The following is a 16,451-nucleotide window of genomic DNA, read 5'->3' on the forward strand; positions in this document are numbered from 1 at the left end:
TGTGTATAAGAGACAGCTCTCTCTCTCTCTCTCTCTCTCTCTCTCTCTCTCTTTCTCTCTTTCTCTCTTTCTCTCTCTCATTCTCAGCATGGGTTGTCATATAAAAGCTTTCCTTCTATTACCACTATTAACATTGCTTTTTGACTAGTGTTTGACTAGATTCCATTTAATATTTTGCATGTAGCAGCACTCCTAGATAAGATTGCATGAAGAAATGTGGTCAAAACTCCTTTTTTTTGTCCCAGAATACAGTTATGTTTTAAGTAAAACCTCTTAACATTTTTCAGTATTTTAAAGAGCAGAGTCATGGAATCTATTGCTTCCCTTTTTTTAAATGGGCACAGAGTTGACTTTTTGAAAAGTGCAAGATGAAATAAACTATGAGCAATCTATTAAAGACCTTGCCGTGTAAATAGTCAATGGATCAATGCAGCTGAGAATGATTTTCTGGAGACTGAGAATTTTGTGACCCACCCTATGTGCTTTGAATGCTAAACTGAGACAGTTTTTTTTTCAACAGATTTTGTCATTCATCACTTCACATAAAGCTAATGTTCTTTTCTCTTTTTTCCTTCATCTAAAATATCTGTTCCCAATCTAATATAACAGATTCTTAGTTTTTTCTTTAATGTATCCTGAAGAATGATACCTTTTTGGGAGGCCTTAAAAGAGAGTCAAAATAATAGTAATAAAAGAATAGAAATGGGAATTAGATTTCCTCATAGGCACATTCTGATACTTTGCTATTAGCATCCCCTAATTCCAGCTATCTAGACTTTCTCACCATGTATGTTTTAGGGAAGATCTTAATCATTTCTTCAGAGAATTTTGGCTAGCAATAACATTGGAATCCTAGAATTGGAAGAGACATTAGAAGACATGAGTTTAGCCTTCCATCTGATTTAGTAATCCCTCTAGTGGTAACAGGTAGTCAGTCAGTCTTTGGTTGACTATTTCCGCTATTAAAGGGACTCTCACAATATCAAAAGGTAACCTCACAGGTGCTGCTAGGTGGCTCAGTAGATAGAGAACAAAGCCCAAAGATGGTAAGTCCTAGGATTAAAACTGACCTCAGATAACTTCCTAGTTATATGACACTGGGGAAGTCACTCAGCCCCAATTGCCTAGCCTTTACTGCTCTTCTGACTTTGAATTGACACTAAGTATTGATTCTAAGATAGAAGGTATGGGTTTAAAAAAATATAATTTAATGATAGTTGGTATTTATATACATTTTTAATTTTGCAAAGCATTTTACATTTTATGCTACAAAGCGATTGTGACAAATAGTATAAGAATTATTATTTCATTTTTTATAGATTAGGAAACAGATTCAGAAAAAATAAGTGACTTGTTCATGGAACCATAAATAGTAAATGCCTAGGGTGGAAGATCTTTTAGACTTCCAATCCAGTACTCTATCTTCTATGCTACACTGTTGTCATGCCCACAAAGGAATGATGGATAACTTTCAAAGTTAGTAAATTTTCCTTTTGTTGAGTAAAAATTTACCAGTTTCTAACTTCTATTAGTTCTATATCTGTCCTCTGAAGTAATAGGGAATTAAGTTTAATTCCCATTTCATGTGATGACTTTTCAAATGTTTGAAGATAACTAAGATGTAGCCTGTATCTTTTTTTCTTCTTGGCTGAAGCAAATGTTCCAGGTGAAACATAAATCCAAAACCTTAGTAGCTGTTGCCCCTGTACTGCATAGCAATTGATTGCACCAAGGCACTGAATATCAAGCTCGCAGTTGGTGTTCAATCAATATTAATTGACGATAGAGATAAGTGTTGGGCTCTGCTGTTGCCTCTCAAAAACGGAATATAGATACAAGTGCCTCTTGAAATCGAGTAGGTTGAACATATTTGTATGTAATTGGTTTGCTTTTTATACTTGGGCTTTTAAAAAAACTTTCCACATGTCCAAGAGAAAGGTTGGAAAATTCATAAGTTTTCTAATTTTAAGAGATAAATTTGATTTTCTTTAAACCTAAGAGAAGTGACAAAATTTTCCAAACACTTAATGCCCATGTCTTTCTCCTCATACTGCATTGTCAGTTGAAGTGGCAAGATCAGCAGGTTTTGGTTTGAAGAATATAAGTTTAGAGAAAATGCCATATTCTGAACCTGTCAGAATATAGTGTAAAAGTCAAAGACTTTGTTATTGGCAGATATACATAATAAAATTGTAATAAGGGCCAAGAGTATAGAGGAAAATGACCCTGACTTCTTTGCTTAGCTTTTATACTTGTTCAAATCCATATGCATGCCAGTCAAGAGAATCTTGGGAATCAAGTAGGCTTTATAACTTTTGCTTGCACACAGTTTTGACCGGAGACCACAGTTTCAGTTTTGGAGCTATTGAGGCTTGAAAGGAAGTAACAGGAAATTCCTAATCCTAAATCAAATAGTTGTCTGGGTCCACGGGCTTTGAATAAACACAAGACCTAGATAGTACATCTTATGTTGGAGGACAATCTTATCTTGGAGTATGACCATAGCTATGATAACCATTTTGGGTCTTTTGAGGCTAAGATCAAACCCTCATTTTAAAGACTGGCAAACATTTGAAAATAAATAAATGACTTTCCCATGGTCATGAAACTAGTAAACATTTGAGGTAGGAGTTGAACTTAGGTCTTTCTGAGTTTAAGCCCAATCCTTTACTCCTCATACCACCTACTTGACTATTGTAGACTACACTTAACTGGATATGATGTCTTCTAATCTCAGTTATCAACTATAGAATATTATTCATATTAATCATGGAGAGGCCTTCTAGAAACTGTACTTGGAAAATGCACCCAGTATAGATGATAGCCCTAGGAAAGTTGATGAACTTGTTGTAGAGCAGAAAAGCAATGACCGGCAGAGATCTGCATAATGATATTGATTATCTCTCAGCATTGTATGGGTGATTTGCTTTGGCAAGTATGTGTCCTGGCTACATAGGCTCTGTTGTTTATTGTCTCAACATGTGCTATCCATGAGCTTTTGTAAGGGATAGGAGAGCCCAGGCATGTAAGAAGAGATCTTTTCTTTTTACTTTATTCACTATATTTGATGAAATGCATTTTATTTTGAATTAATATGATCTCTTATTGACTAGCCGAAGTAAATGCTCACCAAAGTATTTATTGATAGAAGTGCCACCACTCACTTTGGTGAGTCTTTGTCTCTATAAGTCAAGTGAGAGGTCATATTATTTCAAAACAAACTACATTTAATCAAATATTATAATCCTTTCCAAGTATTTGTGAGCTATGACTTTGAGTGGATGCTGACTGACAGAGTCCCTTTAACTTTAGGTAACTTTTCAGAGGGTTTTGAGGATGAGAGAGCGTGCCCCATAGTCTTGATAATAAATAAACTTATGGAAACAGAAGGAAAAAGAACGTGGTCTTTATGACAGTGCTATTTTATTCTTTACTAAGAAGCTTTCTGGCTACCTGTTAGCCATTGCTTAACCATAAACGGACATCACTAACCAATTCCTTTTCAACAAATTTTCAGTTTTGTTTGCTTTGGTGGAATTTTTTTGCAAGAAACAGCACATAGGCTTAAGAAAACTCAATACATGAAAGTCTGAATGAATCCATCATTAAGCACCAATTAAGCACCTAAATATGCTGCGGAGATAGAAGCACCAAGATTTGGTAATTGATTGATTATGTGAGTAAAGAGAGTAAAAGATTGAGGTTGAAGCTGAGGTTGTGACCTTGAGTGACCAAAAAGATGATAATGTCCTTGAGATTAAAAAAGAAATCAAAAGAGACTGTCTCAGTTCATTCTCAATGGCCTCTTTCCTCTGGAGGACTGGAGGGTTAGAATATTCAGCTCTTCCTGAAGCCTTTCTTTAGAGGGTTCACAGCATTTTTTTTTTTAAACCCTTACCTTCCGTCTTAGAGTCAATACTGTGTATTGGTTCCAAGGCAGAAGAGTGGTAAGAGTAGGCAATGGGGGTCAAGTGACTTGCCCAGGGTCACACAGCTGGGAAGTGTCTGAGGCCAGATTTGAACCTAGGACCTCCTGTCTCTAGGCCTGGCTCTCAATCCACTGAGCTACCCAGCTGCGCGACCCTCCCCCCCCCACGTTCACAGCATTTTTGTTAACTTGGTTCTCCCTCAGCAGGCAGTTTTGCTTGGCTTCTATTCCACTGAACAACTAAACAGCACCATCCAGCTCTCTCCCCACTCTCCTTGATATTTAGCTTCCTTTTGTGGATTGTCTTCTTCTATGATATTGTGAATTCCCTGAGGGCAAGGATTCTTTTTTTTCCCATTTGTATCCCTAAAATGCCTGGCAATTTGTAGGTGCTTGTTGTTATTGTTTAGTTGTGTCCCACTCTTCATGATCCTATTTTTTTTTAGGAAACTGAGGCAAATAAGGTTAAGTGACTTGTCCAGGGACATACTGGTAGTTGTATCTAAGGCTGGATTTGAATTCAAGTATTCTTGACTTCAGGCCCTGCTCTCTGTCCACTGGTATCTGTATCTTCTGTATATATCTAATTGCCCTAGTTTGTGCTTAGTAAATATTTATTGAATTGATTTGAGAAGAGGGATGCATTTGAGGGGAAAGAGGTTTTCTTTTTGATACGCTGATTTTTCAGAAACCATCTTTTTCAGAAGAATACATCAAGTTAGAAATGTTCTATAAGCATTTAAGGAATAGGCTTGGAGCTTAGGATTGAGGCTAGTGCTGGATTTATAGATCTTGGAGTTATGTTCATAGAGATAATAATTGGAACCATAGGAGGTGATGAGGTCACCAAGTGACTAGAGAGAAAAGGGGAAAAGGTCCAAGATAGAGCTTTGATGGATACCCATAGTTAGTGGGCATGACAAAATATTAGTGGAGGTAGTGATTAATATATCACAGAGTTTCCTTATTTCATAAAAAGATTAATGACAAGATTCTTTTAAGTAGTGAATTGACTAAGTATATTTACATTCCTTAAATTTCTAAAACTGTTCTAAGCACAAAAATGTTTAGAACTTCATTATCAAGATTGTTCTCATTTCTTCTAATAAATAGATAGCATTTATGTAGTGCTTTAAGGTTTACAAAGTGCTTTACACATATTATTCAGTTTTATTCTCATAACAGCCCTGGGAGTAGATGCTAATTTTATGGATGAGGAAACCATGACATATAGAAGTGATGTGAATTATCCAGGATCACATAGCTGGCAAATGTCTTTGGCTGGATTTGAACTCAGTTCTTTCTGATTCCAGGTCCATTGCTTCATTTGAATTTTATTTATTTATTTTTAAATATAAATTTAATTTAAATTTTCACTGGGGAAATATAGGCATTGACATATGTAGATAAGGGTATTAGAAAAGAATAAAAGGAGGAGAGAGGCTACAGGGAGGTAAAACACATCAACAGATTAAAAATGTTTGGTAAAGGGTTAGAAAACTTTCATCATTTACTGATTGTTAATCCCAGTCCAAAAGTTGTGAATGCTGATCTTTAAGTAATTCCCTCATTCTTATAAAATTTATCATTATCTCAGTTTATTTGGTTCTTATATTGCCTGGTATCATTAATCTTCCTTTTTTAGACATAAATATCTTAATTTCTTAATTAGATTATAAACTCCTGGAGGGCAGAAGACTGTGTTCTATAATTGACTGCTGGGATCATAGCTGTAAAAAATGAGGCGTGCCTGTATTATGTAGAACAAGTGAGGTATGTCTGGAATGAACATGAATATCTTTTTCCCATCATGAAATTTTTATTTGTCAAATGAGAATTTGACTTGTAAAATTAAAAAGAAAAATCCTTACAAAAACAAAGTGCTCTTTTTCTAAATGTTAGTTTGCTTATGTAATAAATAAAATTTGAGATGCTTCTTTGGTGAGTATGTGAAGGTTTTATTTCATTCTTACAAGAATGGGCAGTGTTGTAAAAAGTGGCAAACGTGCTGGCTTGCTGCAGCCAGTTCTTTTTTATTTCTAATCCTAATGCCTAACTCCCAAGGGAGCTCTTTCACCTCCATTCCCTATTGGCTGGATACTAGGAAGTGCACAATCTTCCCCGCAAAAAGTCTCTCTCTATTTCCTCCTTATATGTTCCCCCTCCTGTTACATACATTTTACATTCATTAGCATGAGCTCACTCTACCATTGTGGTATGTTAATTATGTATGAGCTAATTACACAAGTGAGAGTGCAATAGTTTAAGCAGATGAGTTGAAAACTAGACAAAACTGGTCCAAACTGGACTGATAACCTAGCAATGTCCCTGGCTAATACCAGTGATGGGCAACCTTTTGAGCTTAGTGTGTCAAAATTTGCCAAAAAAACGAGCATAACTCGGTTGGTGTGTTACTTTGAGAAAAAACCATAATTTCGTGATATTTATAGTTTAAATAACAAAAATGTATAATTGTAATATATAACTGTATTTAATAAACCAAAATAGGTAAATTAATAAAGGTAGAATTGTCATCTATAGTGCACAGAGTGTCTACACTACACTACAACAAATATTTCATCCTTGGCATGCGGCCCCGTACTTCTCTGTATGCGGCTGTGTGTCATTGAAAATGGCTACACATGTCTCTTAGGTTTGCCATCACCGGCTAATACTGTATTCCTTATCTGGTCTCAGGCATCCCATTTTTATGAGACAAAAGTATTTTTCTAATCAATCTGTCAATAAGCAAAGTATGAAGAATATCTGTCATTCCAGAACAAACTCTTTTTAAGAGAAAATATCTAATCTTTCTGTTTTGTACACCTTTCTTTCACTATGGTAGCTGGGAACTCAAAGCCTTTAAGATTGTCCAGGACCTTTTTGTTTGTCAATTTATTTTTGCAAGGTAAAGTTGTGTTGAGCTTGCAGAATAAGAGTTGAAAGAGGCAATCTGAACTAACAGGAACTAACCTATTTTTTTTTTTGTCTTCCTACAAAAGTCCTGTAAATTCCCACTGCATTTGGAAACTGTTCTTCAAAACCACATCCTGTTCCCCGCTGATCTGGGAGGACAATGGAATCTGGGTTGAAGCAGACCGAGCTGTGATTAAAGGACAGCCTGTTTCTGGGATGGAACATTTTGGTGCAATACTACAGATTTCAGATAACCTAATGGAGAGAATTTTGTTCTTGCAGTGGGAAACCATAGCAACCTGCCACTTAGAAGACACACTATATAATCTATCTGTCCTTCAGTTAGTATTTTGCAGTCCAGAAATAGTCATCATCGCCTAATGGGAGTATGCAAAAGGTCAGGCAAATGTGGCCCCATCGACAATGCAGTACTCTGGGAAAGCTGTGTTCATGACATGATGCTACTACATGGGATCCAGAATTTTTGCCTGCATTAAGGCCAGGATGAAAAACTAAGCCAGATGTTTTTTCTTTTTCTTTCTTCTTCTTCTTTTTTTTTAAATTTAAAGAATGTCATATTTCAATGATGCTTTGTGAAACAATGGAGGAGAACATGATGCATATAGAGTATTTTTCTCCTAAGATCTCATCCATAGTCTAATGCAACTCTCCTTTTATTTTTGTCACCTTTTCCTAAATTACAGAGTTCTAGGTTCCAGGCACTCATGTCACTGGCCCTTTTAATAGCACTTTATTTAGGTACAAATAATAACTACAGAAGTAGTGCCGTCTGTTCTTTATAACTCGACAACATTCAGTTTTGATTGTTTCTTGGTTATTCTTTCCATTTACCATCTAGATATTATGCATATATGCATTCCTAGCTCGGCTTACTTCATTTTGTATCAATTTATATGTCTTTTCATGCTTCTCTAGATTCATCATGTCTGTCATTTCTTATACCATAGTAGTAATATTCCATTACACTCATGTGCCATTATTTAAAACACTGTTCTTACTAACATGAAAAGTATGGCTATCAATATTTAGTGTATATGGAGCACTTCTTTGGCAATGATGTCTTTGGGATAAATACTTTGCTGTGAAATCTCTGGGCTAATTCTTTCTTTCTTTTTTTTCTCATGGGTAATCTTCCTTTCCCACTTCTTCAATTCCTCTTAATGCACTCTACAGATGAATAGGTTTCTAATGAAGCATTCTTTTGGTGGGTAAAGAAGGTAATATTAGGGCTGGTGGGTGGCACATTGAATAGAGTAGGGCCTGGAGTCAGGAAGACTACTCTTCCTGAATTCAAATCTCACCTCAGACCCTTACTACCTCTCCAATCCTTGTTTGCTTCAGTTTTCACATCTGTAAAATAAGCTGGAGAATATAACAATAAATAAATATATATATATCAAATATAAAAATCAATATAACTATATATATAACTGTACATATAACTATCTCTCTCTCTCTCTCTCCCTCTCGCTCTCCCTCTCCCTCTTCCTCTCCCTCTCCCTCTCCCTCTCCCTATCTATCAAACCATTCCTTTGCCAAGTATCTTTGCCAAGAAAACCACAAATGTGTCACAAAGAGTTGGATGCAATTGAAAAATGACTGAACAAAGGGGTCAGGGTATTGTGCATCTTAGATCTCCTGCCTATGGAATGGTCTGACACTGAAAGTAACTCATTTATGCCAGGTACACAATTCAAATCATGGATGAAAATGTCAGCATTTTTGTAAAACTCAAACTAGGATATAGCTCTGTATCTCTATGTTCCTTTCTCTGTCTCCATCTCCATCTTATCTTCAAATAGCCTTCTATTTTTTTAAACCCTTACCCTCCATCTTGGAATCAATACTGTGTATTGGCTCCAAGGCAGAAGAGTGGTAAGGCAATGGGGGTCAAGTGACTTGCCCAGGGTCACACAGCTGGGAAGTGTCTGAGGTCAGGTTTGAACCTAGGACCTCCCATCTCTAGGCCTGGCTCTCAATCCACTGAGCTACCCAGCTGCCCCCTCAAATAGCCTTCTAATAATCTCCATGTTTCCAGGGGCTAGTCCCTACCTGGCAAGTGGTTTGAGGGTTTATCTTATCTGCATTTGGGATAAGCAGCCATTTTAACCTCCATCTTGGTCCATCTTGATGCTCCATTTGTTAGTTCTCCCTTCTTGCTCTAATTTATTTTATATTAATTTTGTATACATTTGTACTCACTTATCTATTTCCCCTTGTAAAATGTACTCTTCTTAAGGACAGGGACTTTTTAAAAAATTAAGTTTAATTAATTAGTTAATTAGTTAATTAATTAAGAATATTTTTCCATGGTTACATGATTCATGTTCTTCCTCCCCCCTTTTTCCCCCCTCCAATAAGCAACGAGCAATTCTACTGGGTTTTGCATATGTCATTGATCAAGACCTATTTCCATATTATTAATATTTGCAATAGAGTGATCATTTAGAGTCTACAACCCCAATCATGTCCCCATCGAACCACGTGATCAAGCAGTTGTTTTTCTTCTGTGTTTCTGCTCCCACAGTTCTTTGGGTGTGGATAGTGTTCTTTCTCATAAGTCTCTCAGAATTGTCCTGGATCATTGCATTGCTGCTAGTACAGAAGTCCATTACATTCAATTGTGCCACAGTGTATCAGTCTGTGTGTACAATGTTCTTCTGGCTCTGCTCTTTTAACTCTGCATCAATTCTCGGAAATTGTCCCAGTTCTCATGGAATTCCTCCAGTTGACTTTTTTGTTTTTATTTATGTATCCCTAGTACCTTGACCATGAAAGTCCAACAAATGCTTGTTGAACTAAATATTTTGACCCTCATTTGCTTTTGGAATGACAGTGAAGTCAGAGAAGAGAAGGCACAATTCAACTTCCAATACAGTTTTCTTATATCATCTTCAGATACAGATTGCACGGATATTCCACAATGAATAGAATACATTCTTCTAGATCTCAACATCTTCATTATTGTTTCCTCCACACTAGTACATGCAAAATATGCTGTGAGTGTGTATGTGTATGTGTTAAGAATGGGGGTTCCTAGTGACTAAGATGCAAACCCCATAGAATTGACCACATCATGTTATCTAGACAGAGGACGATGATCCTTAGTGAGGTCTTTGGGCCTCAGGCTTCTCTGCCCCTATAGTCACCCACCCACATTTTCATCTGTCAGGTCATAGGCAATGATTCAGTCTTTTAAATCATAGATTTCAAAATTTCATTTTATATTTATAGAGAAGAGTTTTTAAAGGCTGTTAAATCTAATCCAGTACCCTCATTTTACAGATGAGGGGCTAGAGAGGTTAAGTGATTTACCCAGGATTACATAGCTAGTGTTTACTGTGGGATTAAAACCTAGTTCTTGAGGACTCCAGGTCCCCATCCTAGCCACTACATTTTGTTTTTTGAATTCCAAATGAATAGACACTGCAACAACTCTTACTCTGAACACCTTTCCCTGTTCTCACATAAACATCCACATTCAGCTCTCACAATCACCTGCTAAATCCCTCTTTGTAGAAAATTTGCTTCCTTTTGCAGCTACCTATACAAAAGAAGGAGACACAGAGAGAACTATAATGCACATATTCCTCCTTTCTCCATTTTCTTCTTCTCAGTCCCACTCTGCCTGTACTTCCTGAAGGCTTTGACATAGCACAGTATACAGTCTGAAAGAACAGAAAGGAATACTCCCAGGGCAATTGGGACATTCTTAGAGGACTGAGGAGCAACCTACATTTTTTTAGAGTAGACAGAGGGAGGATGGGTCAGGACATAAATATTTCATAAAAATCATAGAATCTTAGTGTTGTGTGAGATTGTAAATCTAGTCCAATTTCTCTTCTGTGTTAAAATTCTCTTTGTAATATTCCCAATAGACAATGATCCAACCTCTGAATACTTCCAGTGATCTTCACAAGCTTATGACCTCTCCAGGAAGTCATTTCACTGTAAGATAGATCCAACTTTCACTAATTGGTTCCAGTCTGTTCTCTCAAGGGTTGGAGGACATATTTGCTGCCTTTAACATATGATAACATGCTTTTTGGCTTGATAGTTCTGTTGGAGGGCAGGGTAATCAGAGGGGTCAGTCACAGGATTGATCCCTAAAGATCTCTGCTCTCACATCCAGGTTGATTATGGAAACTATTCTAGAGCATCACTAATAAGCAGGATATAGAACTGTGACTGTTTTGGGGGAGAAGGGAATTGTAAGGGGAGAAGAAAGAGAAAAAACTTTGTTTTGCCCTGGTCATCTCTCAAGCCCCAGTTTTGGGTTTAAAAAACATGAGGGGTGTCAACTCAGTATATATTCCATAGGAATTAACTACATAAATAGCCACAAAGAAGAAGAAATATTGGGCACTTTTGAAAACCCAAGTAGTAACAACTAAGCTATTTTACCAAAAATATCAAGCATGAAACACGAACTTTTGACCTCTCGAGAGAATCTCAATAGCTTTGTGGGGTTGTATCTTGAGAATTTTACCTTTAACTCTCTCACAAAACAGGAAATAGGAGCCCTATCCTGATTTCTACTTGAGAATTTTTCAACTTTGCTTGACTTTGCATTAATACTTTGCATTGTTCTTTTTCTATTTGAAAAATTACCATATTATTTATTCACAAAATTGCAACCAGTTGTTTCTGATGAGGGTGAGGCTAGGCTAATTGCAAAAGAAAGAGAAGGACTTTTTATTTAAGAAGAAATGGAGCCTGAACCTCTTTCTGTAAAAATTTGGAAAATGTTGGACAGAAGAGTGCCTGACTGAATGTTTGCCGACAGGGGGCAGCATTGGCACATGATTTGTGTGCCAGTCTTGTAACTTTGAAAGTGGCACTTAATTAAAGAACCTGAATTTTGGTGTGTTTATATTAGGCATCACACCAAGTGTGTTGCAAAATTATTTTTATATATAATTCTGGGGCTGAGAAATTCCAGAGGACTGTGAAATACAAAAAGGAGAAATTTTAAAGAAGGGCTTGGAGTTAACTACCTAGTAGACTGAATCAGGAATTTTGCTGTTGAAGGGCAGAGAAAAGGATCTGACCAGAGAACAGGAGAACTGGCCTCACTATACTCTGAAGCTTGTGGTCCTTTATCTCTTTATCTTTGAGTGATGAGGCACAACTTGAATAGAGCTGAAAGCTTCACATCCTTTTTTTTTTTTTTTTTTTTTTTGCATCCTTTTAACTATGTTCTGATCCTTTCTTCCTTTGATCATACACAATGAGCATTCTTTAACCCCTCAGATTCTCTGGCCCTATACTAATTTGGCATCTTTAGCAGCATGAACAACCAACTGTATTTTTCTCTTATGCTTCCTGGCCAAAGATGATCCAACTAGAAAGATCACAAAGCCTAGTAAACATGTTCTAGGATTTATTTAATGATAAACTATGTGACCTTGGACCAGATCAAGGGTTTTCAAACTTTTTTTGGGTCATGGACTCCTCTAGCAGTATGATGAAGCCTATGGACCTCTTCTCAGAATAAAGTTTTTAAATGCATAAAATAAAATACACAGAATAACAAAGGAAACCAATTATATTGAAATACAGCTATCAAGAGAATTTTTAAAAAACAAGTTAATGGGCCACTGATTTAGAACTACCTAAATGCTAGATAGTTAATTGCTTAGTGCCTCAGTTTCCTCAATCTATAAAATGAAAATGTTGGATTAGATGCTTTTTAAGGACTCTCTAATGCAAAACTCATATAATCTGGCTACATTCTACCTTGACAGTATTTTCTGTTACTATTCACTCTCCAACAAAGTTGTCTTCTTCCTCTTCTTTCTCCTGCTTCAGTGTTTATTGAACATCTACTTTGTCTAAAATGCTATGCTTGGCTACTGAACAAAACATGTTCTTTCTAATCCTCTTCCCTGGACTCATAGGATTTCCATCTCCCTGAAATACCTCTCTAATCGTTGTTAAAAATTATTTCAAGTTTTATAGAATTGAGTATTAATTTAACAAACATTATTGATTCTATTAATTTCTAAACACTGAGGAAGAAACAAAGATACTTGAGAGAGACTTCAAGGAATCTATCTATAGATCTTTCCTTTTGATGTTCAGCTAAATATCCTTCATTAAGACCCCTTGATTATTTTAGTTAACCAGTCAACCATTCAACAAAGCATTTTATTAAGCATCTATTTTGTATCAGTAATATGGGGTTACAAGGTCCATGGACACCCCAAGTCTCTAGAGGAATTTCAGGTCAAAAGAGTATGTGAGGAATTTCTCAATCCTGGGTCCTCTGGAGTGCTGGCTAAAGAAAGCTTGCCCTGATGCAACTAAAGGGACAAATTGCATGATCAAAGAAGTCCCTGAAAGATATATTCCCTTTCTGCATTGGGTGCATTTCCCCTACCCTTCTGATAAGCGTAGATATATATCTCCTGTTTGTACCTCAAACATCACTAGATTCTCTGAGATATCAACTCATCCTTTTTTATGATCAAGGCTTAACATGTCATAAGCAATGTATACTTGTGATCCTATCTCAGACAACAAGGCACCTCACACGGGAATGTTGCCTAATCCCCCTCGTTTGTCCCCTCCCCACCTTCTGTTTCTGGTCACTCATCTCTGTTCCTTTTTAGGTATAAAAATTCTGGACCCCCTTTTTTTTCAGGGAGGCAGACTTCACCTGCAACTGCCTCCAGTCCATTTACTTAATAAATTCCTATACCATTTTTAAAGATTCATGAGAGCCTGGTAATTCTCTAAGAGTGGACCCACTGAACCAGACATTATCAAGCTCTCCCTCAACATCATATGCTAGGTACCAGGGACACAAAGACAAAAATGGCATGGTCCTTGCCTTCAAGGAGCTTAGATTTTATTTGGAAAGATAACATGTACACAAATCAATGTATATGGAATAAATACAAGGCAGTGTGGTGGTGATGGTGGGGAGATTCTAATTGCTGAGGGGATCATAGACAAGGTGACATTTGAACTGAATTTTAAAGGAAATTAGCAGTTCTAAAGAGATGAAGATAGGACACATTTATTGTTTAAACCAGTGATGGGCAAACTTTTTAAAGAGGGGGCCAAAGGAAAGGAAATGTTCATCTGTCAGTCTGTTTCTAAGGCAACTCTTAGAAATTTCATTGTGCTGTATCCTACTCGTTGTATTCGTCAGATTAGGAATAATGTCACGCAGCTGGATAGAACATTTCAGGGGACCACATCTGCCCTCAGGACATAGTTTGCCTATCACTGGTTTAAACCATACATTTACTACTCTCTACACTCTTATACTTTTATGTAGGAGGAAAATGCTCCAGAAGAGGGCATATATAATTTTTCTTTTGTATTTCTCATTCCATGTAGCATGTTATATGTTCAATAAAGCCCTATTGATTGATTTATTCATTGACACCTAGAATTTTGGCATGAAAAGGTATACACTTGTACTATTCTCCTCTCAAAGCGCATCTTACTTTATATCCTCTCTTATCTACACTAAGGGGATATGATTGTGGGAATTTAACTTATTTTGTCTTGGTCTAAGGCCTACTATACCAATTCCTGGACACCTCCATGCCGTATTAATCTGAGAGTATTCTCTCTGCCCTCCTTTTGTCTTCCTCTTCTCCCAAGCTTCCCAAATGTCATTTCGGTACATCTCACACATTTGCCCTGTGACTCTAATTATCATTGCCTCTGACTCCCTTAAAACACTCCTTGTCTACCACTTCCCTACATGTGCTGTTTTTCTATTACAATATAAGCTCTTTGAGAGCATGAACTATTTTGTTTGTTTATATTGTTTTCCTAGCACTTAATATAGTTCATGGCACATAGCATAATAGTAATAAATATTTGATTTTATTCATTCACTCATGTCTTCATTTATTCTATTTTAATTCTGCCTGTATCAAAAGATAGTGGAAAGAGTACTGGAGGTGAAATTAAAAGCTCTTGCTTCTAGCTCCACTGTTTACAACTTTGTGTATCTTTAGCAAGATCTGTTAACCTCAATTTCTTCATTTGTAAAATGAAAGTTTTGGACTAAATGACCTACATCTAAGGTCCCTTCCAGCTATAATCTATAATTCTGTCAGCCTCTTATCTAGATTATAACAATGGTTTCCCAAGTAGTCTCCTTGTCCATGTTTTTCCTTCTTTCTCTTGCCCTTCATATTGGCATCAACTTTATATTCATAAAAGAAAGATCTAATCATGTCAGTATGTGGTTTCCCTCCTCTTCCCATTTTTAAATGATTCTCTCTTGCCTCTAGGATAAAAGATAAAATCTTCATGTCTGGCATTTAAAGCCCTTCACCTTCTTGCTCCCTCTTACTCTTCCAGTCTTATTTTATATTGCTCTTCTTCCCACACTTTTAATTTCAGTCAAGTTGGTCTAACAACTCCTCTCCACATGACATTTCATCTCCTAACTCTCTGCCTACTCCACTTTGTCTTGGTATCCCAGTACCTAGCACAATGCTTCACACAAAGTAATGATTTAAGTGCTTATTGATTGCAAAAGTGTATGCTGGGGGCTGGAATGCATTCCATTCTCACCTCTGCTATTTTGAATCTCCAGTTTCTTTCAAAACATTTCTTAGATATTTCTAGGAGAACCTTTTCTGATCCCCCCAGGTATTAACATTTCCCTTGAAATTACTTTGTGTTACTTATATAGTTTATGATTACTCAATTTTGCACGTGTTGTGTCCCTCCAGTTTCTTGAGCAGGAAAGTGGTTTTATTTATTTATTTATTTGTTTGTTTGTTTGTTTATTCATTCATTCATTTATTTGTTTGTTTGTAAATGCAGAGCAAAACATCTGATTTGCACAGGGGTGGGAGAAAGGGAGGATTACCATAAAAGTTTCCTCAATAGCATTTTTTTTTACTTAAATAATAAAGAAATACTTTCAACTTTTAGCAGGATCACATCCTTTCTTCCTCATGCCGCCCTCCCCTGCAAATGCTACCCTGGATAGGAGGTACTCCAAGAGTCTGTATTCACTCAAAACAATAGCCCATGCTAAGGATGCAGTTTATAAAAAGATAAAGTATTTAATGAAATATTAAGAAATTTAGCAATAGAACATTCTCTACCCTATATCTAGGATGCATTCTCTTTTTTTTTAAACATTTATTAAGATTCATTTTTAACCTATTTACATACTTTATGCCCCTACTTTCCCCTTCCCGCCCACCTCCCCTCCTCTGCCCCCCCCCCATGGCCGGGGCACATTTCCACTGGTTGTAACATGTGTCCTTGTTCAGGGCCTATTTCCATATTAGGATGCATTCTCTTACAAATATTTATGCACTCAGGGGGAAGTGCACATGCAGATCACAAGTAAAACACACCTGGGAACAAATGTGGTTGGATCATATAAATGGAGGGACAACTTATATCTCACTTGTTACAGGGCTGCTGATGTTTTTGTTTTAATAAATTTAAACCTTTGTTTACTGTTTTAGAATCAATACTGTGCACTGACTCCAGAGGCTGAAGAGGGGTAAGGGCTAAGCTATGGGGGTTAAGTGACTCGGTCAGGATTACACAGCTAGGAAGTGTCTGAGACCACTTTCAGACACAGAATCTC

Source organism: Gracilinanus agilis, chromosome 2 (assembly GCF_016433145.1).
Source record: "Gracilinanus agilis isolate LMUSP501 chromosome 2, AgileGrace, whole genome shotgun sequence".
NCBI lineage: Eukaryota > Metazoa > Chordata > Mammalia > Didelphimorphia > Didelphidae > Gracilinanus > Gracilinanus agilis.